Here is a 25,893-nt window from a genome sequence, read left to right on the forward strand (position 1 = left end):
ACACTGGGTAAACAAAACATGCAGACTGTTTACTCTCCTGGAGTAGACGCTCTGGTACAGTGTAGATGACCCTACAGAAAGGAGTGACCAGGAAAATACCATCAGATGGTGAGACAGTGCCAACGATTCTCAGAGTGGTCCCAGCTGAACAGTGTTGTTGTCACCTGGCAGTTTGTTAGAAATGCAAATTCTCAGAACTCTCAGATCCACCCCAGACCTACTGAATCAGAAACGCTGGAGGGCTGGGCCTGGAGTTTGTGTTTTAATAAGTTCTCTGTGTGGTTCGGATGTTTGCTCCAGGTTGAGAACACTGGCACCATGCACAGAAGTGGCCTTGCCTAATGTAGTTGAGAGTACTCAGGTATTTCAGTGGGGTTGGGTGCTGGGGAAGACCTCTCTGAGGAGCTGATGTTTAAGTCAAAATCTGAATGTCAAGAAAACTCATCCATGGCTCCAGATAGAACAGAGACCCTGTGTTGGGAATAAACATGGCATATTGCAGGAGCAAAAAAGGTTGGTATGGCTGGAATACACAGTGACCATATGGTGGTCAATGGGTAGAATAGTTCAAGTTATGGTCAGAGGTGTTTGTGGTGAGGGCTCAGCCGGTGGTGAAGGGGGCTTCCCAAAGTTAATGGACGTACGAATCACCTGGGAATTCTGTTAATGTGCAGATTCTGAATCAGTAGATCTGGGGGTGGGATTGAAATTCTGCATTTTAGCAACTCCTTGGCAATGATGTGGGTGCTAGTCCATTGACCATGCTTGCAAGTGGGAAGCAAGAGGGTAAGATTTTGCAGTTATGAAATGCAATCTAATCCCAAACCTCTATGAGTGTGGTTTGGGTTTATTTGTTTAAAATTCTGTGATTCCTTCAAAACACAGCTGTGTCATCCTCTCCAACCCAGGTCCTTTGCTTTTTGGATTCCTGGGCTGACCAGTGGAACCTTCTCATTATTGCTGCCTTTTATTTAGGGTTTCTTTGCTCAACTCCTGCTCAGTGGCTTTTGGAATGTCTAATCTTCATCTCTCCAAGTCATAGCTTCTCCTTAGTGATCCAGTTGTAAGAAGTTGAGGTTTGTTCATCCATCATGTCCCTCTGGAGTCCCAAGACCTTGAGATCAGCTGAGGGACATTTCCTGCTTGGGCCAGGGCTATGAACCTTCAGATGATGCCTGGCCCCCAAAATACAATCCATCCAAATTATTTTGGACCCACTGTAGGAGTCTCTTACGCATCCTAACCTCCTCATACATTCCTGCCGGGTTCAGGGTTCTGCCTGTGCATCCTGTGACATCTGACAGTGCTGCGCCCCTGAGTTTTGGTGTCGTGGGGGTTGTCCTCCCTTCCTGCTCTCTGGCCTTTCCCATTGGCAATCACAGGAGAACTTTCTTCTGGGGAGTTAGCTTTTGCTCCTTATTTCTCTGCTGCCCTCTGCTGGGTACCAGGAGCCAGAGCCCTTCACTTGGCTTGACTATGGAGCTCTTGCTCTGAGTATTGAACTCCTATCAAGATGCTCCACCCTTCCCACATTCCTTCCTTCCTTTTCCTATTCAGCAAGAATGTATTGAGGATATTCTATGTGCTAGAAATTGCATAAGGCCCTGGGGTACGTAGGTGAACAAACTTAGTCCCTATCCAGAGGGAAGACAGAATGTAAGCAACAATTAGAAGACAGTTTGAGGAGGGCCAGATGAGAGACAGGCGGAAGAGGGATGAAACTGAAGAGAAACATCAGCATTGCTGGCAAAGGCAGGGAAGCCTCCACCGGGATTTCAGTTTTTGAGTTAGATTTTAAAAGATGGTCAAGAATGGGCAGGCTGCTGGGGTCTTAGGTTTACAGACTAGGAGGGATGGAGAAATTACATTCTGGTTCACTGAAGAATGAGCCATCCAGAGTGTTGGAGGACAATGTCATAGATCATTTAAATTCATATCATATTCGCCTTGAGGCTTAAACACTGGGGTCTTTTTATAGTCCTGATGCCTTATATTTAAGCATACAAATACCCAACAAAAAATAAGCACCAGAGTTTTTCTGTTTAAAAAAGACAAAAAAAAAAAAAAAAAGGAGAGAGAAAACTTTATGAAGAAAAAAAGAAATAAGGGTCTGATAATCTCTGTATTTTTTTTTAACCTGTGAGAGAGGTTATATACTGTGCCTCTCCTAAAGTTGAGGAGTTTGATATTTTCATTCTTATATTATTTGGGATTTCTGTGCTACATACCAAATAATAACAGTAAATACATTATCCCCAGAAAGATGTTTTGTTTTTTTGCTGGTGAAAAAATTAGCTCACTAACACTTCACCCCCAATTATTCTGTTCTTGCACTGGAGTGCTACTCATCAAGATAACTGACAGCTTCAATTGCTATTTGTAAAAAGTTGACACCCATGCTGGGCATCCTGCCTGCAGAACGGCATAGGCTGAGGAGGAATGGTAAGTTAACTAGCCTCACCCACCTTCCCCCGCTCTCCCAGTGCCCCCAGCCCGAGGTGCAGTAAACAGCATCTGGCTTAGTAATACAAATGAAGAGACACTGGATCTCCAAGGAAGATGACGTTACTACATCCTTACCTGGTTAAAAAATGAGAATGTAGACTTCTTATCAGTGAAAGGAGTACATGTCTCAACATGGGGCATGGCCCTGGCATTATCTCTTTTTATGTTACTGGTTCCTCTCACAGGATCTGGCCTGTGGTGGATGCTTTCAAAATGTTAGTATAACTGAGTTAAATTATTGTCCTTCAGACAGAAGCACCACCTTTATGTCTTCCTAGTTGGTAGAGCGCCTAGAAGCGTGGTTGCTTATTTTCGTGTTACATGGTACATGCACAGGCTTATCACAGGAACTGTGGAGGGGCCCTGTTTCTTGCCACTGACTCATTGGGTTCCCTTTTCTGAAGCCTCAGGCTGCCCTGGATTCTCATATGATTCAGAAAATACTAACAGCCTGTGCCAGTCCTTCCTAAGGATTCATCTCTTTACTGAAATAATTCATTGGTAACAGAGATGTGACATCAAAGATGAGACAGATACAAGGAGATATCATGACATACCATAGATAAAAGTCTTTCGCTTGGAAAGTGAAAAAAATGCGGCAAAAATTGAAGGGAAGAGTCTTATAGAAGCTCTATGCCCCAGCTAGAAGTGTGAAGTAAGTGGGTCTGAGATTGAACTTACCACTCAAAGAGCCTCTTAAATTTCTACAAGCATAGAATATGAGACTAGAGAGCCTTTAGGAATCACATATTCAAAGTCTGTGATTTTTTATTAATGGTGTATTTATATTTGTCCCGTCACTACTAACAGATATATTGATCTGCAATGGTTTAAAGAGAATAGAGTTTTATTTTTCTTACACAAAGCCTGATAGTGTTGACTTGGTGGCTCAAAAGTGTCGGGATCCATCATCACTGCAGTTTCCCTGGCCTTTCTCTGTTGCACATTGTCTCATAATCATGAGCAAGAAGGCTGCCGCAGCTCTAGCCCTCATGCCCATAATCAAGGCAGGAAGGGGTGGGGGGTGGGGAGAATGGTTTTAGGCACATCTGGAGAGCAGAAATTTTCCAGAAGTTCTCCAGGTGGCTTCCTCGTACATCTCTTTAGCCAGGCACCTCTAGACGTAGGGGAGTAGATAAAGTGGGGTCTGGATATAATGCTGCCATGGGAAACATTGAGGGGCTGTTAGCAAGAAAGAGGTGGAGTTGGACAGTGCAGCCAGCGACAGTGTTTTTCACAGACGACGAAGCATTCCAGGACCTGGACTGGTGGACAAAATATTCTTAACCATCAATGTTCATCCCAATGCAAACGAGTTAATGCTAGGTTTTAATGCCAGTTATTATGCCCAGTGCCCTGACAGAATGTAAAACAGGGGTGAGTTACCTGGTTTTGACTACTTTGGGCACCTACAAGTGGCTCCGGCAGTCGTATGTGGTCATCCTAGTGAGATTTATCTGCATTATGGACGATAATATGGATTTTTTTTTTTTTTGCATATTGCGATTCCAACACCTAACAGGATTGAGCTATACAGTGGTACTTGGTGTTTGTCCTGAGGCTTCCAAGAATCCCCCAGATTTATGAAAAGCACTGGTGAGCAACAAACTAACGTCAGAGGCAGGTACTGGCTCGCTTACTACCTAAATGACTAATTCCCCACATACCAGCTCACAGTGGGGGTGATTCAAATCAGTGCCTTAGCAAAATTACAAATTGCTGCATGTCATAGTCCTCCAGGATCTCTCTCACATTGTCAAAGCCATGACTGTTAAATTTGCAAGTGGAAAAATGCCTACTGTGCATTTTTCAAAATGCTTTCATATCGGCAGTGAAGTATCAGAGCATAATGACAATAAGCCTTTTCAATATTTATTTAATAAAATATTGAAATGACATTTTTACTATTTTAGTTTAAGACATGAGGCCACTGTCCTCATCTACCCATCTTCCTCAGATATTGTTCCTCATCTACCCATCGTCTCCAGATAGATGACCAGATCAAAACCTGAGCTTCCTTTATCTTCCAGGCTTGAATCTTTCCAGGTAGGATTGTTGGGAACCAAAGTCCTGATTAAAACTCATGATCCAAGCCTAACTGGGTTCAGGTCTTAATAGAAGGGATGGTGGTCTGGAGATAAAAGAGAATCAGAATAAGTGAGGTAATCTAACTCTAAAAAAAGATAGAAGGTTAACATCACAGAGAGTTCTGGGAATTGGCCCTAACCCTAAACTTTCCTCCTTTCTCTCTTCACTATCCTATTATCCCTCTTAGACTTCCCTCTTTTTTTTTTTTTAAACCCTCTTTCTCACAGATTGAATTCTGGGAAAAGGAGCATGCTAAGGTGTCTGGGTACATACGTATATCCATACCTACCCATACTCACATTCGCACCATACTTGCACCGATACCTGTACCTATGCTTGTGTGTTCAGTTGCTCAGTCATGTCTGACTCTTTGTGACCCTATGGACTGTAGCCCGCTGGGCTCCTCTGTCCATGGGATTCTCCAGGCAAGAATATTGGAATGGGTTGCCATTTCCTCCTCCAGGGGATTGTCCTGACCCAGGGATTGAACTCGCGTCTCCTGCATCCGTCCCCTCCATTGGCAGGTGGATTCTTTACCACTGAGCCATCTGGGAAGCCCTACCTGGACCTATACTTGTACCTAAACCTATACCTATAACTTGTACCTATCATCTATTGGTATTTGGTCATGAAAATTACCAATATATTTTTACTTACAAAAATGGCAGGGTATATCTAAATATTGCAGACTTGTATTGCAATCACAGATTTTGTCTAACGTGAGATATGCAACAACTCTATAAGAGTGAAAGTCCATGCATTAATTTACGGATTCCCCTGAGTTTGCACATCATGTTCTCTCTTGAAAACTTGTGGCAAGTCATATATATAAAACTCAAACAAAATTTCCTATGTGTTCTGTTACCAGAGAACTGAAAAATATGCTGACATCCCTAATCACACTTTGCATTTTAGGCATCATCCTTGGTGACTCATATATTTCATACATGTTCTTTCCCTTCAGAAGGTTGACCAGCTTGAAGCCAATGAGCATCTGATTGAGGCTAATGACTTATCACTTTCCACAGGCCTAATGATTTCTATCTTTGCCTCAATTGCATTGAGTTAATGAGACCTCTGCTTCTTATCACGGATATCAGCACTTTCATTTTTCCTTTCTCCACTCATTTTTGTAACCTAGTAAGGGAAAATGTAATGAAATATTCATATAATTACACAAACATTGCTTTACCTTCAAAAATGGGGATGCATCTGGCCAAAAGTCCTACTGTGAAATAGCCAACCCTGTACAGATACAAAAAACCTCTTATTTAGGGAGTTAAATCAATAAGCTATCAATGTATGAACTGCGTGGAAGCTGAATACATGGAAATGAAACATAGCCTTATCACAGTTTTTAAAGTTGGTCATTAGTCATACACTGAATGTCAAAAGCTGGAACCAGGAGCCAGTACTCCTAACTCCAGATAATTAATAATAATTAGTTCATTCAACAAATATTTATTCAACATCTATTCTTATATGCAAGATAGGCTGGTAGGGAAAAAAAATCACCCTTTCTTTTATGAAATAGCATGGAAAATGATTTTGCTCTGTAAGGAGAGTCACAGGTTGAATTGTTGGAAGTAGGCATCGAGGTAGAATTTAGTGTGCAGGATGTTTATTAGAAATTAAGGTCTGTTCAAGGGAGGTGGAAGAAGCAGGATTGGGCAGGGGGGAAAGGTGAATTGGGCTATTGGCTAGGCACAAATTTCCCTGACTCCATGGGGAGTTCTGAGCATATATTTTCCGTCAGAGTTGACCCTCATTGGGCTGGACTGGCTGCGCCTTTTCTCTGAAGCCCTGTCAGTCACTGAGTGTGGACTACCCCAGGAAGAATGTTCCCTTGGGCAAGGTGGCTGACTGCGGCTGAGGCATACCTTTATGGAGATGATAGCTGGGGCAACAAGTCATCCCTTTAAGGAGGAATCTGGTAATGCATCTCTGTAGGATAAAAATCTTAGCAAACTAGGGATGGGGGGAAATTTCTCAACTTGATAAAGAATGTTTATGAAAACCTAACTCATACTTGGGAAATGGCAACCCACCCCAGCGTTCTTGCCTGGAAAATTCCATGGACAGAGGAGCCTGGCAGGGGCTCTGTGGGGTCACAGAGCCTGATATGACTGAGCACACACACACTCATAGTTAAGTATGTCCACGTCATACTTAATAGTGAGAAATAATGCTTTCCCTCTGAGTTTGAGAATAAGGCAAGAATGTCCTTTCTCATATTAGTCAAGGATTCCTAGAGAAACAGAACTAGTAGGATATGTATAAATCTAAAAGGAGATTTTCTGTGAGGACTAGGTTCATGTAATTATGGAGACCGAAAAGTCCCACAGTCTGCTCTCTCTAGCTGGAGACCCAGAAAAGCTGATGGTGTAATTTAACCTGAGAACTAGGGGAACATATGGTATAAATCCCAGTCTGAGGGCCAGAAGAGATGAGATGAAATGTCCTAGCTCTACCAGTGAGGCAGGGAAAAAGGTGAAATCTTCTTTCCTTTGCCTTTTGTCCTGTTCAGGCCCTTGATTAGATGATGTCTGACCACATTGGGAAGGGAAATCTACTGAGTCCACCGATTCAGATACTGATCTTATCTGGAAACACCTTTCATAAACACAATCAGAAATAATATTTAATCTGGGCACCCTGTGGCCAATCAAGTTAACACAAAAAATTAGCAATCATATTCACCATATCTAGTCAGCATTTTATGAAAGTCCTTGACAGTGCAATAAGAAAAGAAAAGGAAACAAAATATATACAGAATGGGAAGAAAAAAAATAAAACTATCTTTGTTTTCAGATAATATGATTGTCTATCTAGCCCACCAGGCTCCTCTGTCCATGGGATTCTCCAGGCAAGAATACTGGAGTGGGTTGCCATTCCCTTCTCCAGGGGAATCTTCCCAACCCAGGGATTGAATCCGGGTCTCCTGTATTGCAGGCAGATTCTTTACTGTCTGAGCCACCAGGGAAGCCAGACACCCTGGTAATAAAGGGTACCCATGGTACCCTTTATAATATGGGTAATACCTGGTACCCATATTATGGGCTTCCCAAGTGGTGCTAGTGGCAAAGACCCGCCAATGCAGGAGACAGAAGAGATGCGGGTTTGATCTCAGGGTCAGGAAGATCCACTGGAGGAGGGCATGGCAACCCAATCCAGTATTTTTGCCTGGAGAATCCCACAGACAGAGGAGTCTGGAGGGTTACGGTCCATGGGGTTGCAAAGAGTCAGACATGACTGAAGCTACCTTAGCATGCATGCACCCATATTATGGTTTCTAATACATTCTGCAATCCAATAAACTTCTTGGATTCTAAGCCTGGGGCAGGAAAAAAGTGGGGCAGGAAATATACCATGTAAACCCAAAAGCATCTTCTAGAGCCACAGAGTAAGACAGTGCTAAAGAAACAAAACCCCCACAGTGATGGGATATATCATAGGAAGTCAACTGAAAGAGCTTCCAATGGCCAAAGCTGAAACAATTTAATTTAAAAAAAAAACAGTATTAGATTGCAACTTAAGGTATAAAATCAATATCCATGCATCCATACAGGTGCAAATAAATGCTTGAATAAATAGATGAATGATAGTGGTGGAGTAGGGGGAGAATACACAAATATCCTATGCAAAGAAATAAAAACAATTTATGTAGATAATGTGCCTTCAAGTTGGTGGAGTATAATTATTGATTCTCATAGTGTGGGGCTTTGCATTATGACTTCTTCCCAAGAGTAAACTATGGAAAAGATGGGGTGGGGTGGCTGACAGACTCAATCCTGGTCAGATGGTTAAAGTAACTATCAACAGTAACAATCAACAATAATGACTGAGTTCTGTGTACTCTTGATATGATGTGATGACAATGACATTTTACCTTTGGGTTCTTTTTTCCCAAAACCCATAACCCTTGTCTACTCATGGGGAAAACATCAGGCAAATTGCAACTGTGGGGCCCTCTACAAAACACCTTACTAGTATTCCTCAAAACTGTCAAAGTCATAAAAAAACAAGGAAATTCTGAGAAACTGTCAGTCATGAGGAGCCTAAAGAGACATGGTGATTAAATGTGACACGGTATCCTGAATGGGATGCTGGCACAGTATTAGAACGTTAGGCAAAAACGAAGGTAATCTGAATAAAGTATGGGCTTTAGCTAATAATAATGCATGGATATTGGTTCATTAGTTGTGATAAATGTACCATACTAAAGGAAGATGTTAATAATAGGGGAAACTGTGAGGTTTAGGGAGACTTTATACTGTCTTTGCAATTTTTCTATAAATCTAAAACTGTTCCAAAAATAAAATTTGTTATCAATTTAAAAATACATTGCAGCCATTGTGCCAGGCACTGGGATAACTTAGACATGGCCCTTCCTTCAAAGAGGTGAAATTTGTGCGTCCACAAATGTGTGAATATACAGTCTAGTGTTCAAGATGAAACAGAGGCACAGGTACAGGCACAGGGCTTTGGAAACCTGGGGTTTTAGATTAGTTGTCTGAAGATGTCTATTCGACATCCTATGAAAAAGACATTGTTTTACCTAAAAATTTCTGTAAATACCCGTTCAGAGGTGGTGGTTGTCCTCTTGCTTCCTGGTCTGGGCTTCTGTTGCTGTTGAGCTCATGCCCTTTCATCTCTCACTACCGTCTTCTCTGCTTATAACCAGGCTGTGGGACTCAGACTGTTTCCCTTTTTTTTACCCACCCACATGTGTTGTCAGACTTTATTAAAGATTGAAGATACAGGGATATTGACATGTTTTAAATGCAAAACAATTAAACGTGTTTATTTGACCCCTGTTCTTATACCTCCCGTGGCCACACTCCACGGGAACTTCTCATTGGTGCCCTCGATCCGCAGGCTCGTTCCCTGCCGCGTTTGGTCCTCTCTGTTGATCTCTTGGATATCTCCAGTATTCTGGATTGTTTCTTCTGCAGCGAAGCTTACCTCTTTGTTTCCCGTTCTCTGTATAAGGAAGGTTTGGGATCTCACTTTCTCCACCCCAAAATAGAGCATCAAAGTATGAGTTTTAATAAAGATGGGTTCTTCTAAAAAGCAAACCGGTACAATAGAATAGACTAAAATCATAGGCGCCAGTTGTTAAAATAGTAGTTTCTTTATATTGCTATACCAGGTCAGAAAACAAATTTGAGTATTTCAAATAAGAAAGGAGGGTTATTAAGCAGGTATAGGAGAATATTGTCTTGCAATAAATTGGGGTGGTGGTAGCTGGACACTGGGGAGAGGGGATCAGGAGTCCCTTTCTGTCTTCCCTCTGTCTCTTTGTAAGGAAGTACCTGCTTCATTCTTCTTTCCTTGTAGTTCATGGACAGCTCATCTGCTTTCATTTGTTCCTTTGTAATATCCTAAAACGACCACCTGGTACCTGATGCTGTCTCATGTTTCAGTTTAGCTCTTCATTGATATTTGCCTCAGTTCTATCAAAGCTTTGCCCATGTTCCATCAATCAGTGTTTATCTGGCAGAGAGAGTCACTTTGCCGTGGCCATGACCAAGGTGCCTAGAAATGTTAGTTGTTACCATTGTTTTGGGGTTATTATTTATTTTATCATTCAGAGCAACTTTCCTCAGCCAACCTCAGCTGTAACCTACAGCCATCACGTGAGAGTCTACAGTTTTGTATATTCTGTTTCCTTTTATACGGACTCCTCCTTCATCCTGAAATGATTAAGACAGAGCCATGTTTCCTCTACCTAAGTTGGAAGGAGAGTCAGGGATTGTGCTAATTATGACTCTCTTTGTTGCAAGTTATAAAAACCTAAATTCAACTAGCTTAAGCAAAGGAGTGAATGGAAAGTGGAGTGTTTCTCAAGATCAAAGGAAGAACTAAAGGATTCAGAGCACCTTGGCAACAAGATTTATGTATGTCTCCTCATTTCTCATCTCTTTCCCTTTGTTTGGCTTTTCTCTAGGCAGGTCCTGCTTACAGCTATAGATTCCCATCCTGCTTGTTCAGCCACCCCACTAACAAGAGAGAGCCTGTTTTAATGTAATGTGGAATCAGTGCCAGAGAAGAGCTCTGGGCAGCCCACCTGGGGTCACACACTTTCTCCTTGGGTCACTGATGTAGGAATTATGATTGGCTGGTCTAGGACCTTTGCCGTCTCTTAGGGAAGTTGTTTAGGAGACTGTGACTGATAGCGTGTGAATGACAGGAGCTGGATATAGGGCAGACAACTCAACTTGTATTCACTGCCAAAAGAATGTTTCTTTTTCATGCTGGAATAGTGAGTGTAGGTAGATTTCTGGAAAGACACTGGGGATAGAGAGTGAGGTTGGGGGATCATGTAGGTAGCATCCCTCTCTTCTTAGTACCTCTTAGCCTGTGCCCTGTTCTCAGGAGGAGAGTGCAGCTCACCCAGGCGTGTTGGATTATATGATTTGGAGAGCACGAGGTCTGGATGAAGTGGCCTGGTGATACCTTCAGGGCTCATTGGAGACTCTCACTGGGTTATGGGGCCTCAGCTGGACCTGGAACCTCAGCAGGGATGCATGTGGCATCTTCTCTGTGCTTCCACCTTTACCCTCTAACTTCTCCATTTAATAGATTTTATTAACAGGGCAGCAATGGAGAAGCAGACATAGAGAATAGACCTATGGACATGGGGAGAGGGGAGGAGAGGGTGAGATGTATGGAAAGAGTAACGTGGAAACTTGCATTACCGTGTGTGAAATAGATGGCCAACAGGAATTTGCTGTATGGTTCAGGAAGATTAAACAGGACTCTGTGTCAACCTGGAGGGGTGGGATGGGGAGGGAGATGGGAAGGGGGTTTAGGAGGGAGGGGATATATGTATACCTATGGCTGATTCATGTTGAGGTTTGACAGAAAACAACAAAATTCTGTAAAGCAATTATCCTTCAATAAAAAATAAATAAAAAAATAAACTTCTCAGTCTGAATATGTCTGGAGTCACACAGCTGATCATGATTAGTAGTACTCTCACCCTGGACTTCCACAAGTCTGATAGAAGAGTTTGAAAAAGCCTTTATTTCTCCCTTGCCTGAGAGGTTGGAGGCCCTGCATCCTGAGGGCCATTCCTAGTTCCAAACAATAAAGTGGTTAAACTGTAGCATGTGGGTCTTTTTTAAAATTAATGATTGCAGTGGATTATAAAAAGGCATGGAAGTGCTTGCATCCATTCAAAAGCACCAGTACAATAAGAGGCCAAAGAAAACCTTCTGAGAGTACACTGAAAAGTAAAAGTAACATAAAGAGTGTTAATAGTTTTTGTCATGGCAAGTCCTGGCAGGGGTTCTGGGGTGATGCCATTTTATTTTCAGTTCAGTCTAGTAGAGTCAAGTCAGAGTTCAGCTGGGGTCTCTTCTTAGGCTCAGGAGAAAGTTACAAAGAACTCATTCAGTAAATATTTGTGGAGTGCTTTCTATGTGCAAGACAGGGGTCAGGGCACTCCAGGCTTCATGTTTCTGCCCTCAGAGAGCTAACAGTGTAAGCAATGAAAATTCACACACAACTTCTGCACAAGACTAAATATGAATAGAACCCTGAAGGAGGTAAAAGCCGCTGACTTGGCTTGGAGGAGAGGGCCGTTTTCTTTGACCAGGTAAGGACAAGGGCTTGGTGGAGGAGCAGGTAGTAGAAAGGGGGAAGGATAATTACCTTGTCACTAGTGCATTATCTGCAACCTCCTTGGAGTTCAGAGGGAGACACAAAGTAGTATCAGGAGCCTGGTTTGCAAAACCTTAGAATACTTGCATGGTTTCATATTTTCTAAGCAGACAATGAAACATCTCAAGATTGGCTTAAAACATATTTTAAAGAGCTATATATACATTAAAATATCCTTCTCCTTATTGTGGTATTTCATAATACTCTCCAAATCTACACTTTGCTCTGCTGTCAGCATAAGTCCCGTTGACTCAGTAAGTGGGAGGAATGGTATAATGGGTGAACCTGCCAGAAAAATATGTGTCTCCAGTTAGGAGAGAGTAACTGGAGGTCTCCTCCAGTAATCTTAGCTTCTTGTGCCATACAGACCCCCTACTCATGAGCACTAAAGAGTTTCCAGAGAGAGCCAGGCTAGAGTTGCCAGATAAAATATAGGGCACCCAGTTAAATTTGAATTTCAGACAAACAAATAATGAATAATTCCCTAGTTTAAGTATGTCCTGGCAACCTCCTAGGCTCACTTGTCATCTTGGCCATAAATGGATAGTCTGGTTTCTCCCCCATATCTAGCTTTATTGGATCAAGTTATTAACAATGCTACGTGTCTGGAAAAACCAGTCCCACCCCACCCTAGTCTCTATTCTAGTTCCACACAGAATAACAGAAGGAGGATTTAAAGAAGAGCAGAGGATTTAGAGAAGAGCAGAGATACTCCCCCATATCTATCCTGGCTGAGGATAGATATGCATATTGAATACTGAGAAGTCAATCTGGGAAGTGTTAAGGTCTGATGGCCTTCTTAAATGCCATCCCAGGTTTAGACCTTGGTCAGCTTCCTATCCTGGTCCCCTGCACCACCCTTAGAATTCAAAGAATCACCACCCAGAGAGAGTAGAATGATGGAGTGGAACTCACGCTGGAGGCATAGCTCATGGGAGAGGAAATCCAGGGAGAGTGAGTAAAGAGGTCGAAAGATGAGTTAAATGAGGAAAGATACAAGGAAGTGAGTTTTCTCAGCTCATTGTGAGTGGCTGTCCCTAAGGGGAGTACTCTGAAAGTACAGAATTATGGTACCATTGAAGGAGTCGGGGCCGTGTTGACAAAAACAACCCTTTTTGAACTTTAATTTCCACACAAACTATCTGGGGATCTTGTTAAAGTAGAGTCTCTGGATTCAGCAGGTCTTGGGTGGGTCCTGAGATTCTGCATTTCTGACAAGCTCCCAGGTGATACTGATGCTGCTAGGACATGGTCCACATTTTGAGTAATGCTGAAAAGAAATTACATGTACACTTGTTAAAGATGGGAAGGATAACTTTATTCAAGACTATTGCAGAAGGGGAGAGAGACTGAACTTAGCGTTGAATCCAGCAGGGCAGCTGGGGATTTATATCCTACAGGCAGGGTGAGGGATAGGATGGAAAGTTACTAAGAGGAATTGGTTAGGTATCAAGGGTGGGTGAGGAACTTGATTGGGTATCAGGGGGGATTCTTGCTCAACTGGCTTAGCAGAATTCCTGCTAAAATCAGGCCTTTTGCTTAACAATAGATTGTCAAATTGTGAACAGTCTCCCCTCCCTGCCACTAGGATCATGCATTGCTGATGGGTTATGAACACTGAGGCAAAATTCAATATTGCAGTATCTTTCCAAAGAAAGGAGCCTGGTGCATATAGTGATTTGCCCATTCAGCAACAGGTAGGTCAGTTCTAGATCATCTCATCTCAGGGGGTTAGCATTTCCTTGAGGCCACGGAGGACAGGGATTCTTTTTTAATCTCTTTCATAACTTTCCCTATAACCTTTCTTTTCATCTTTTTCTAGTGGACAAACAGCACCTTGAAACCCTCTTCTGATTCCCCTGGTAAATCCTGCAGACTGTCTTGGGAGGAGAAACTTCTAACTACAGGGACAATGTGGGAAAGAATCAGTTTGGGATTTTAAAAAAATTCTTGAAACAGGGAATGAGAAGTCTTGAAGAGAGTGCAGAGCTGAGGAGAGTCATCTCCTCAGGATCTGGGGTCATCTTCCTCCAGTGCTGCCTCACCCTCTTCCATCCCAGGCTACTGATGGTCACCCCAAAGGCCTCTGGGATCCTTTCTTTTTGTGTACTGCCCGACATTTGTTTCTTTCTCTTATTTAAAACTTCATCGTTGCTTCATTTGATTTTAAAAATGGAAGCCAATGATTTCCTCTTTTTGTGAGGCAGAAGGAGACATAGAAAGAAAAGACCCCAAGATTTGGAGCCAGAAAACTAGGATCCTCCTTCCACCAATTCTTTCCCGGAAGATGTGCATGTGGGCAATGGTAAAAAGTAAGAGCGATCTCTTCCACAGGACCTCTCCAAAGACCTTGAGCAATTCATTGACTGCCTTTGGCTCTAGCTTCCTTATACAAAAAATGAGGGTAGAAGTCATTCTTCTCTGTCCACATGAAAGATGTGGCTGGGAAAGTGTTGCATGCAGGATAAACTGCAAATCATACGTTGGTTATTATTATTAATGTTGTTTTTATTTCTGCCACTATAAGGAGAAAACACATATTTTAACAAGTTTTTTTTTTTTTTCTTCTTCTTCTTCAAATGAGTAGGAGAAAGACATGGTAAAAATACAGAGTATGAAAATTAAACAGTGAAAACTATCTCATTCCTACCTTTAGTCCCTTCTCAGAATAGTAGCTACTTTTAACCATGTTCTTATGTTTTCTTCCAAAAATATTCTCAGCATATATAAGCATGTGTGTATGTATATATTTATATAGGTAAGTTTTTGTGTAGATATTTTTCGACACATGGTAACCACCTTCTCCATCTTTCTTTCTGCTTACTTTATAGTTCGTGACTATTCCATATCATCCTGTTAGACTTTTGTCATTCTCTTTCACATCTGCATAGTGTTCTAGAGTCCATCGTCTCGTACTAACTGAAAGGATGGACACTTAGTTTATTTCCAGTGACTGGCTGTTTCAAGTTTTGCTGCAGTGGCCATCCTGTGCATTTGTGCGAGTAGGTCTATATCAGAAGTCTTAGAGGCGTGATGTCTATGTCCAAGTGTACAGGCTCTTTATATTTTAATAGAAATTGTCAAATTGCCCTCTGGAGAAATGTTCACAATTTACATTTTCAGTAATACAGTTTTTCTGCACACCTCCATCAATACTGCAAATTGATCTTTATTAATTTGAATTTATAATGCTATCTCATTGTGAGTTTAGGTTTGTATTGCTGTAATTTTGAATGAACTTGAGCATCTATCTCTTTATATGCTTAAAAGCCATTTACCTTTGGACAGCTTGCTTATGCTCTTTTTCCATTTGAAAAAGCACCTATTAAGAGGGCTGGCCCAGATTGGCCAGGCTTTGCAGCGTTACTTTCCCCAAGGACTAGTTGGGACTCCCTTTTCCCCACCCCACCCTCCATCCATTTCTGTTTTTGGTGTCTGGATGCAGCTCTGGCAGTCACAAAAGCCCTAGGCCATGTATCTGCAACAGTGCACCCATCCATTTGCCACGATAAGTGAAAGCTGATAGCACAGTTCTGTGTTTATTTATGACTTTCCTTCCAGCTATGAGAAGTTTTTTATTCCTCTTCCCTCAATCGCTGGGAGCTGCTGTGAAGCAAGTGTCTTCTCAATTTTATAGTAGAGCAAATGGAGATGTGAAGACATGTAATTGGCTGTCTGAGCACCTAGTGAGAAGACTGTTGTGTCTGTGGGTGTAAGATGTTAGCTGTGTGACTGGCAGGAGCATTGTGCTAGGAGGTTACAGATATGTGTGTTCTGCTTCCAGTTCTAGCATGGAGTCGCTGAGAGAGACCGGGCAGGAGACATTGCCTCTCTCAGGGTCAGTTTTGTCATCCACCGGCCCTCAGTGCACAATGAAATTCTGAACCTGCAGAGGGAGCAGGGAAGGAAAGAGGATTGAGTAGCAAGAGCCAGTAGAGCAAATCTGAGAGTTTCAGCTGTGCGGATGGGGAGCTCCAGAGTAGAGACGGCCCGTTAGAGGAGCACCTTGGACAGGGACTGTTGGGCGGTGTTGCCCCCGTCGCATCCAGCCCTTGGCTGGGACCCACCCAGCCTGAACCCTGGGGTGCGTGCTGAGGTTGTGCAGCTGAAGGCTTTTGGCTGCCTGGACTCCTCGTGACTGACCCTCCCTAGAAAGGAGCTCTGGTGGTACACCTCCATGGCGACAACAACTAGTTTGTTTGGGTAGTTTTTTTTTTTTTAGCATTCAGGGATTATTCTGGACCCCTCTGAAAGCACTGTAAGTCTGGAGACATAGTTACTCCAGGATGAAGCATTGTAATACTCCTTTGTTTCTACTATGTCTTCATTTATAAAATTGTTAAAATTATATGTTGGAGGCAATCTGCTCTTCTTTGTTGTGGAAAACTTAAAAATATGGTTTTTTTTTTTTTTCCTATTGTGTATATAAGTTGTACGATTTGGTACTTACCTGGACACAGGAGAGCAGCCAAGTACCAAAACAATGAGAAAAGCTCATATTCCTAGGTGTTTATGGGAAGAGGGGCATAGTAAGCCCAGATGCCACAAGAGGAATTAGGCACGTGGAATTTTCAGTGGCAACCCTTCTTCTTGAGTTTTCCTAGCACCCCAGAGCTCCACACAGCTGACGTTTTTGGTGCCCTGTTTATCATGCCCACTTCTGATTTCAGCCACAGCTATGGAGGACAGTTCTGTGGAAGCTCAGATTCCCCTGGCACCATCCTGCCTGAAGTGCAGAGGCACAGAGTTCCTTTCTGTGTTCTGCCCTCACAAACTTCCTGGGCTGCCAGAGTCTGCTTGGTTCCTGCAAAGCCACCCTGGGAGTGTCAAGGAGTTGATGTACCTGAGGTCAGTCTCAACCAGCAGTGGGTGGAAGCCTTGTCCTTTAAGGGGTAGTTCTGGGAGGCATCCTGCACTTGTTTCTATTTAACCCTAAGCTCCTTGAACCGGGAGGTGTTTGGTATATGTTTGCAGAGTCAGCTGGATATTGGTCCCCATCCTGCTGCCTGGCCACATGGTGTCTCCAGCTTGCAGTCTGATTCTCACCTTGCTCCTGAACCTATATTGTCCTAAGCTCCTGGTGAACAGACAAGTGCTTCTGGACTCAGAGTCTCTCGCTGCCTTCTGCAACCAATTTCCAACTAAAGTCCTGACTCTGACTTGAGATGAGGCTCTCTTGACATAAGAGAGCCCCATCTGCTGACAATAAGGAGCAGGGTTGTGGGGCGATTAAATGGGATGGTGTATGCACAGCGTCCAGCAGAGGACCTGGCTCATGCAAGTGCACAGTAAATAGAAATTAGTATCACTGAGCACTCTATTCTTTATTATATGCAACTACATATTGTATACACATATGTATGTACATACACAGCATATAAAGATTGTTTTATATGTGTATAAAACAATGCTTTTACTCCTTATAGTCTTTTTGCATCAAAAAATCATTCAAGGTATATGACATTGAAAGTCACTTACATAAAATAATCATTGAGATGAAAACAAAATATCCTGAGTAACATTTTTGAGATTAGGGGATTGTAAAATCATCATTCTAGGCTGGGGATAGCATCGTATTTAGCTTTGAGCCAAAAAGGGAAAAAAGGCAAGAACCATCTCTGTTATCTCTTTCTCTCATATTTCAGGGAACAAAAGGAGAAAGAAAGAAGAAAGAATGACAGCTTGGTGTCTGAGTAGTGAGTCATCGTGGGTGACCTGATCCTTCTCTCAGTGTTTGCTGAAGAGAATGGGGTGAGAGCAAGTGAGAAGGGATTGCAGAGGGGACGTTTGCTTCTCTGTTTTATACTTTTGGGACAGGAGAAAGTACAATGGAATAAGAGAAATAATCACTTTTTGGGCCAGAGTGTAACTGTTCCCTTTGCAGCTCTCGTAGTTCTTAGAAGACAAAAGATGCTTTCCTGTGTGGTGGAGTTACGAGGCTGATAAAACTGATGCATGCGTGAGCAGACGATGCTGTGTTGGCTAAGGCCTCCGATCTAATGCGGGTTTCTCTGTCTAACTGGCTGTATTACTGTCCTTGGTCACTAATATCGATGCTTAGTTTAGGCATCCATCTGCTCAGTGCATTTTCCTGTGAATTGTGGCTTAGGTTTGAAGCTGTGTCTGGTGCAATCAAATTGAGCCATTTGTATCAGTGAGGATATCAGAATACTTACCTCTCTTCTCCCCACCCAATAATTATCACTTAAAGCACTCCTTGGGACCCCTCCTCACTGTTGTGGACTGAATTTTGTTTCTCCAAATAAATATGTTGAAGCTCCAACTGCCCCCCTGCCCCCCGCTCTGCCCGGCAGTGTAAAGGTAATTAAGGTTGAGTGAGGTCATAAGGGTGTGCCCCTAGTCTGATAGAATTAGTGTCCTTACAGAAGCAGGCAGCAGAGTGTGTGTTCTGTCTCTGACATGCTCTCCCTACCTCTGTCTCCGTCTCTCCACCATGTGAGGACACAGCCAGAAGACAGCTGTCTGCAAGCCAGCAAGGCAGCTCTCACCAAATCAGCTGGCACCTTGATCTTGGGCTTCCAAGCTTCTAGGACCATGGGAAATAAATCTATGTTGTCAAAGACATCTAGTATGTGGTATTTTGTTAATAGTAGAGTAGACTAATTAGTACAGTAGACTGAGACCGAGTAGACTAATACTCATCCATCCCAGGGACTAGGAGAATAACACCATCACTGCTCCCAACTCTAAATCACCAGTGAGATCTCAGGCTTACTTGCTTTGCTTCTATGGTGATCATCTTTGACCAGCTTCATCCAGTTGGAGCCACAGCTCCTCTCTATTATGTGAGGGCCGCACTTAGAAAAGGATCAACCCATTGCTAGCATAAGGGAGTGAGTGGGTGAAGGGAGGCCTGTGGAGGCAGGCCCCTCTCCTTCATGGGCATTATTTGGTCTGCTTAGAGGGTATAAGGCTGGGCCCTTGAGTCCCAACTCCATAACAGTAGCTCAGTGGAAGGTGTTAATTGAATTGAGTTCAAATTATGAATATGACATCAACCCTGAAGCAAAAGAGAAGCATCCAAAAGAAATCACTATAGTATCAATGGCAGCCATTTAATGAGCATTAACCATGAGCCTGACATGACCAGGGGCTTCATACAGTACTTCCAACAACCATGAAAAATTAGTAGATTAATGCTGACTTAGAGAATAAAGTTCAACAGGGATAAATGTGAAAATTTGCATTTTGGTTTATACATCAGTTGTATAAGTAAAGCTGGGGATGGACAAGCTGAAGAGCAAGTTTCTGTTAAAAATAACTTTAAAACATTATTGACTTAACTGCTCACTAAGTCAAACCAGCCATGCAATGTGTCTGGCTCTTTTAGAAATAAATGTATTCTCAAGCTATATTAATGGAAATTCAGTTTGGAGCAAGAGGTATAATAGTCCGTTGAATTCTGTGCTGGCTTTTTTATAATATTTTATGCAGTTTTGGGCTCTAAGATTTAAGAGGGATGTTTTTAACTGGAACTATTTTCAGAGAGGAATCCAGAGAGTGGAGGCCCAGGCATCCATACTGCCTAAGGGCTCGCTAAAGAAACTGGGACAACATCTGGCCCAGACAAGACTAGATTCAGTGGGACGGGGGCATGACCTGCTAACGTTTGGAAGGTTATAACTGAAGGTCTACCAGGGCTAGCCTCTATACAGTTCACTAATATGTATCTTTAGCACTCAGAGGATACCTTGAACATCAATATAAATTTGATGCTAAGTGACTGAAGGACTGAATCACCTAATGGATATTCTGGTTGATGCCTTTTGTTACAAGGAATAGGGGCTCTTACATCGCATTTACATTGTTCAAGTACGCGGGCTTCATTGTAAAGATACATAATCAGTTCAGTTCAGTCGCTCAGTTATGTCCGACTCTACGACCCCATGGACTGCAGCACTCCAGGCTTCCCTGTCCATTGCCAACTCCCGGAGCTTGCTCAAATTCACGCCCATCAAGTCGGTGATGCCATCCAGCCATTTCATTCTCTGTCGCCCCCTTCTCCTCCTGCCTTCAATCTTTCCCAGCATCAGGGTCTTTTCCAATGAATCAGTTCTTCATATCAGGTGGCCAAAGTATTGGAGTTTCAGCTTCAGCATCAGTCCTTCCAATGACTATTCAGGACTGATTTCCTGAAATACAGGAAAGTGCTGTCCAATAGAACTTCCATTGATGATATGAATGCTCTTCATCAGTGCACTTCCAAGGGGAAGCTGTTCAGCCACACGTGACTCTTGAAATGTGGTTAGGGAAACTAAAATTTTCATTTTTATTCATTTGAATTTAAATCTTAATAGCTAATGGCCACTGTATGAACAGAGCAGATGTATATTTTTAAGGACAGGATGTGTGGGATTTGGGGTATCTCTAAGTGATGGCTCCTCTTAGACTTACATTCTTCACTTTGCCTCTCATCTCTATTTCTCTGTGTTATTCTCTCCTCTCTATTGAGAGTTTATATGCCTCATAACCTGATCTTGCCCTTGACTGCCTTGAATGTTCCTCTTCACATCATAAATGTTCTTTGTGCCCTATCCACCACCGACTGGCATTGCCTTCTGTATGTCTCATTTCCAATTCCTGAAACAGAGGGAACGAATATGACTTGTCCAGCTCATCTTCACAGAGTATCTGGGTCAGGTGTTCCAGCCTTATTGCATCAGTCAGGTTAGAAACAGGGCCCTGTGGTGTGAACACAGCCCCGTAGGCAGTAGGACTGAGGGTGGTGAGCAGATCCCCCTAGAAAGGCTGTGTGTGTTGTGGGGGAGCTGTGGACAGAGCAAGCAGCAATCAGCATTGCTAGTCGGGGCAGAGCTTTTACAAGTCTGTAGAGGACAGTGGAGTTTACAAGGAGGCAGACTGTAACTCATTCGTTCACTTCATTTAGTCACTATTTTATTGAGTGTCCATCATTGGCCAGACTGAGTGTTAGACCCTGGGGATACCATGATGAGTAGAACAGATGTGACTCCTTTATTACTGTGTTATTCAGGATGCTTGGAGAAATAGAACCAATAGGCTAGATAGATAGATAGATCTATAGATAGAGGAAGAGACATTATAGGAATTGACTCACATGGTTACAGAGGCTGAGAAGACCTACAGTCTGCTTTCTGTAAACTGGAGAACCAAGGAAGCTGGTGGTATAATTCAGTCTGAGACTGAAGGCCTGAGAATCAGGAGGCCGACGGTGTAATTCACGATGTGAATCTGAAAGCCAGTGAACCAGGAGACAGATGTCGCAGGGCAGGAGAAGATCTATCTTCCGGTTCAAGCAGAGAGAGTAAATTTGCCCTTCCTCTGTCTTTTTGTTCTATGGGAGCCCTCAATGGATTGTACACCCACACTGGATAGGAATGTTTGCTTTACTCAGTTCAGCAGTTCATATACTAATCTCTTCCCAAAGAACCTTCAGAGAAACACCCAGAAATAATATTTTACCAGCTATGTGGGCATCTCTTAGCCCAGTCAAGCTGACACACAAAATTAACCATCACAAATACCTAGCTCATGGATTAGTGAGAAAAGCAGAAGATGAAGCAGGTGATAACAATAAAGCATGTCGGATGTCCCTGTAGTGGAGTGGAGGTATCTGGTGAACATAAAGCCAGAGATCCTGTCAGTTTGGAGGATCTAGGGAAGGCTTCTAGAAGAAATGGCGCGTTTGGTGGGTAATAAGGAAGAGGAGAAAGAGGGCCTAGAAGGGAGAGAATTCACATTTATAAAAACTGAAAGGAGTTCTTTGAGGCCATATTATATAATATATTGTGAGACTGTGGTTCCCTGACCTGTAATTTAGTGAACATTGCAATCTACTGCACATTCTTGAAGATTCCCCGTGCATATGAGGCTCTGAGAGACTCTGAGAAGTCCTTGGTAAAAAACCCCTTAATTCCATTTTGTTAAACATTTCCAAAACGTATTTAACCATGAAACCGTTTTTTGTCTAAACCCATGGTCCGTGGTACACGTGCTGAGAAACCACGGACATCTCAGTTGTGTCCAGGAGAAAGAGACTGTATTCAAGACAGATCTTGCAGCCCAATCAATCTGTTCTAGACCTGAAAATAAATGTCTTTCTGCCTGAAAGGTTCTTGGCACACCCAGAGCCAGATTCACTAGGTCGTGCAGGTGGCAAAGCCCTTGGTGTCCACTTGGAGCTCTCCTCTGGGGGTTCACACACACTGAGAAGGGACTTCGTTTTTTTCTACCACTGTTTGTTTAGTGCCCAGAGATATAGGAACTCAGTTTCCCTTTCCAGGTGTCCAGGTATCTGGAAATTCCCTTCTTCACCAAGTCTTTCATGGCTTTCCCTGCAGAAGCACTTTCCCTTCAGGGAACTATGAAGGCTCTCAACTGGCCTGGCCATTCTCTTGGTCCTCAGATTATGCTCCTCATCTTTTCATATGGGTGCATCTTGTCTCCTCAACTAGGCATTGGGTTCTGGAGGCATTTGGCATTTGGCTTCTGTCTTTGACCAGGTAGTAATCATGTGCAGGCAGCGTAGCTACTCTGGGCCTCTGATTTTTCATTTGTAAAACAGAAATTAAATTACCTGTTGTATATCCTGGAAGTTCAACATTTTGCTAAATGTTCTAGAGCATTTAAAACAGTGCTGCCACAGAATAAGCTCACCCACCTTTGAAAAAGAAGACAGGAACACTAGTCGTCCTGGATTTGAGTTTCCTTCTACAGGACATGAGGGTATTAGGGTCCTTGTAAGAAGAGAAAGAGACCAGAGGTTGTCCACTCACACCCACTCTCTGCTTGCAGGCACCAAAGAAGGCCACATGCAGACATAACTGGGAAGAGGGCCCTTACTAAGTACCAATCATGCTGACCCTCTAATCTTGGACTTCCAGCCTCTAGAACTGTGAAAAATAAATGCCTTTTTAAAGCCACTTGGTCTATGGTATTTTTATTATAGCACCCCAAACCAACTGATACCTCACCCATCTCTCACCCCCATTGCCTGAAACAGTGAACACAGGCTTGAAACCCATGGAAATTATTTATGAATAATTTTCAGGGCTTGTCACCCTTTGATAAAGAAGGGAGATGCATGATTCAGGTGGCCAGCTCAGTGGGTGGTGATGACTTTGTGGACAAAGAAATGGAGGGCTTAGTTGAAGGCCAGGAGAAGCTTTGAGGAAGGGGGCCTGAGGGGAGCTAAGAGGTTTGTTTCTCAGAAGGTGTTTGTGAAAGATTTAGAAATTTTAAAGGGCAAGTTTGACTCTGTCATCTTGCTCTTACTCTGCTAATGGCGTGATGCCTGCTTGAAGGAGATGCTGGAACTTGGCAGAAGGTCACAGGTGACAAAATCCCCACCTTGCAGGGGCTTGGGGTCTAGTGTGGAAGGCAACAAAGTCACAGAGCAGTTGCAAAACCACACGGAAAAGGCAAATATAGGAGTGTGTACCGGGTTGGGAGTAGTGCCAACAGGGAGCACCTGAAGGGCAGGTCAGGTTGTTAGTTTCCTTAGGGCTGCGTAACCATCTGCCACAAACTGTGGGCTTAAAACAGCAGAGTCCGTTGTCTCTCAATCCTGGAGTCCAGATATCTGAAATAGAGATGGTAGCAAGATTATGCTGTCTCTGAAAATTCTAGGGGAGAATCTTTCCACACCTCTTGCAGCTTCTAGTATCTCCAGGTGTTCTGTGGCTTGTGGCTACATCACTCCCGTCTCTGCCTCAGTCATCATATGACCCTTTCCTCCTACTTCCTGTGTCTACCCTCTGTGTCTCCTATAAGGGCACTTGTCCCTGGATTTAGGGCCCACCCAGATAATCCAGGATGCTGTCATCTCGAGATCTTTAACTTACTTACACCTGTAAGACCCTTTTTCAAGGGTCAGGTCACATTCATAGGTTCTGGGGGTTATGATGTGATCATATCTGTTGAGGGGGGCTACCATTCAACTTATTATATCAGGGAAGCCTCCCTGGTTGCCATAAAACAGTAAAGTTAAAAATACTGAAGGAGTTAGGTAGGTGAAAGGGCAGAGAAATTGTTCCAGAAAGATACCATGGTGGGGGGGGGGGTGGCGATGTCAGCATGTGCCAAGGTCCTGTTGGAAGGGACTCCACAGTCATGGTGTACTCTCGAGTGTAGTGAGTGAGTGTGTGTGTGTGTGTGTGTGTGTGTAGTACAGTGTAGAATGAGGAGAATGGGGCAGTTTGGGGCTAGAGAAGTAGGCAAGGCTCAAATTCCAGGGCATCTGGGAAGACATGAATGACAAGGAGAGAATAAAGAAATTACTAAACCATTTTAAACAGGGAGGTGATGTGAACTGACTGGCCTTTTAGAAAGATCACTCTGGGTACCCTATGGAGAGTGGGATGCAGCCAGGCTGGTGGGAGAGAAACTAGTTAATGAAACTTCTGCTCAGTAAAGGTGCACTGACTTGAGTCTGTCTTCTCCTTACTTTGCTTTTTCTGCATTGCTTGTGATTTTTGGCTCTTCGATGCAATTTAACACTACTAAGCCGCTCTGTTTACTTGTAATGCTCGTCACTAATGGGAAACAAGATGCTGGCCTCACAGGGGAAACTGGCCCTGCTCAGTTGACAAAGTCCCCTGCATTGATGATGAAAGATTGTAAATGAATCGAGCAGGTTGATGGTGTCAGTTCCAATTTGTTGAGCCACTGAATCATGTTGTCAACAATTAGCATCTGCAGAATATGAACGCACATACATCACCCTTTCAGTAAAAGACTGAGAAACTCTGGCAGTTGCTCTGGATGTGACACAGACCTTATCACTGCTTTGTCATCGTTGCCAAAATTAAAGTTTGAGCAATTTAAAAATATTCATTGAGCCCCTTCTATGTGTCAGGCACTGTGCAAGATGCCCAGGCTTTTAGCATGGGACTGATACATATCACCCACAAATCCCACAGCAGAAAGAGGGAGGGCTTCATAAGCCCTCTGTGTATCAGCTCCATGCTGTGGTGCCTGACTCTTTGACGTGAGGTGGTCTCATTCAGTGGTGGGAACACAGTTGAGTACAGAGCTCCCTTCCGACTGATGCTGTAGGTGTCCTTGCTGTTGCTCTACCTTCTCATCCCCCTCTTACTGTTCACTCCATTCGAGGGGGTTAGCCCCTTCCTCCAACCCAAGGGGTCTCTTACAGAGTAGAAGTGCCTTTCTCAAGGTCTGCTCATTTATTTGTTCATTCGACAAAAACATATCATTTGTTGACGGCTTACAGCGTTCTATGCCAGCTGGAGGTGGGGGTGTCATTATACAAGTTAGACATTGGTTCTGCCTTTAAGATGCTTACGTGGTCTATGGAGGGGTGGTGATAAGGCAGGGTGACACTTCACTGGCAAGAGGCACTGCTGTCACTTGGAAGGTGCTGGAGTGGCTGTAGCAGTGTTCGGAAAAGCAAGGCTGGAGGAGAAAATGTTGACGCTGAGCTTTGACGGGTTGGGAGGGTTTGACTAGGTGGGGGAAAGTGGCATTCACTCCAGTCTGATTCCTGTTCTGGAGTCAGACTTCTGCGTTCAGACCTCAGCCCCAACCTATGCTCAGTGTGAGATCTTGAGCAAAGGCCCTCTCTCACCTGGCTAAGTCCCAGTTTCCTCATCTATGAGATGCGCTATGAATAGC

At 43.3% G+C, this 25,893-nt stretch overlaps 1 long non-coding RNA gene across 1 annotated transcript; it reads left to right on the forward strand.

Annotated features, from left to right (window-relative positions):
• Positions 1-16,929: 16,929 nt before the first annotated feature.
• LOC147353001 (uncharacterized) lies at positions 16,930-18,844 on the forward strand. The gene is made up of 2 exons (XR_015145301.1): positions 16,930-17,109; positions 17,907-18,844. It is a non-coding gene; the product is annotated as an uncharacterized LOC147353001 (long non-coding RNA).
• The last annotated feature ends 7,049 nt before the right edge of the window (positions 18,845-25,893 follow it).

Source organism: Bos grunniens, chromosome 18, assembly GCF_055505025.1.
Source record: "Bos grunniens cultivar Pamir isolate PY7600 chromosome 18, Bosgru_T2T1.0, whole genome shotgun sequence".
In the NCBI taxonomy this organism is placed as follows: Eukaryota; Metazoa; Chordata; class Mammalia; order Artiodactyla; family Bovidae; genus Bos; species Bos grunniens.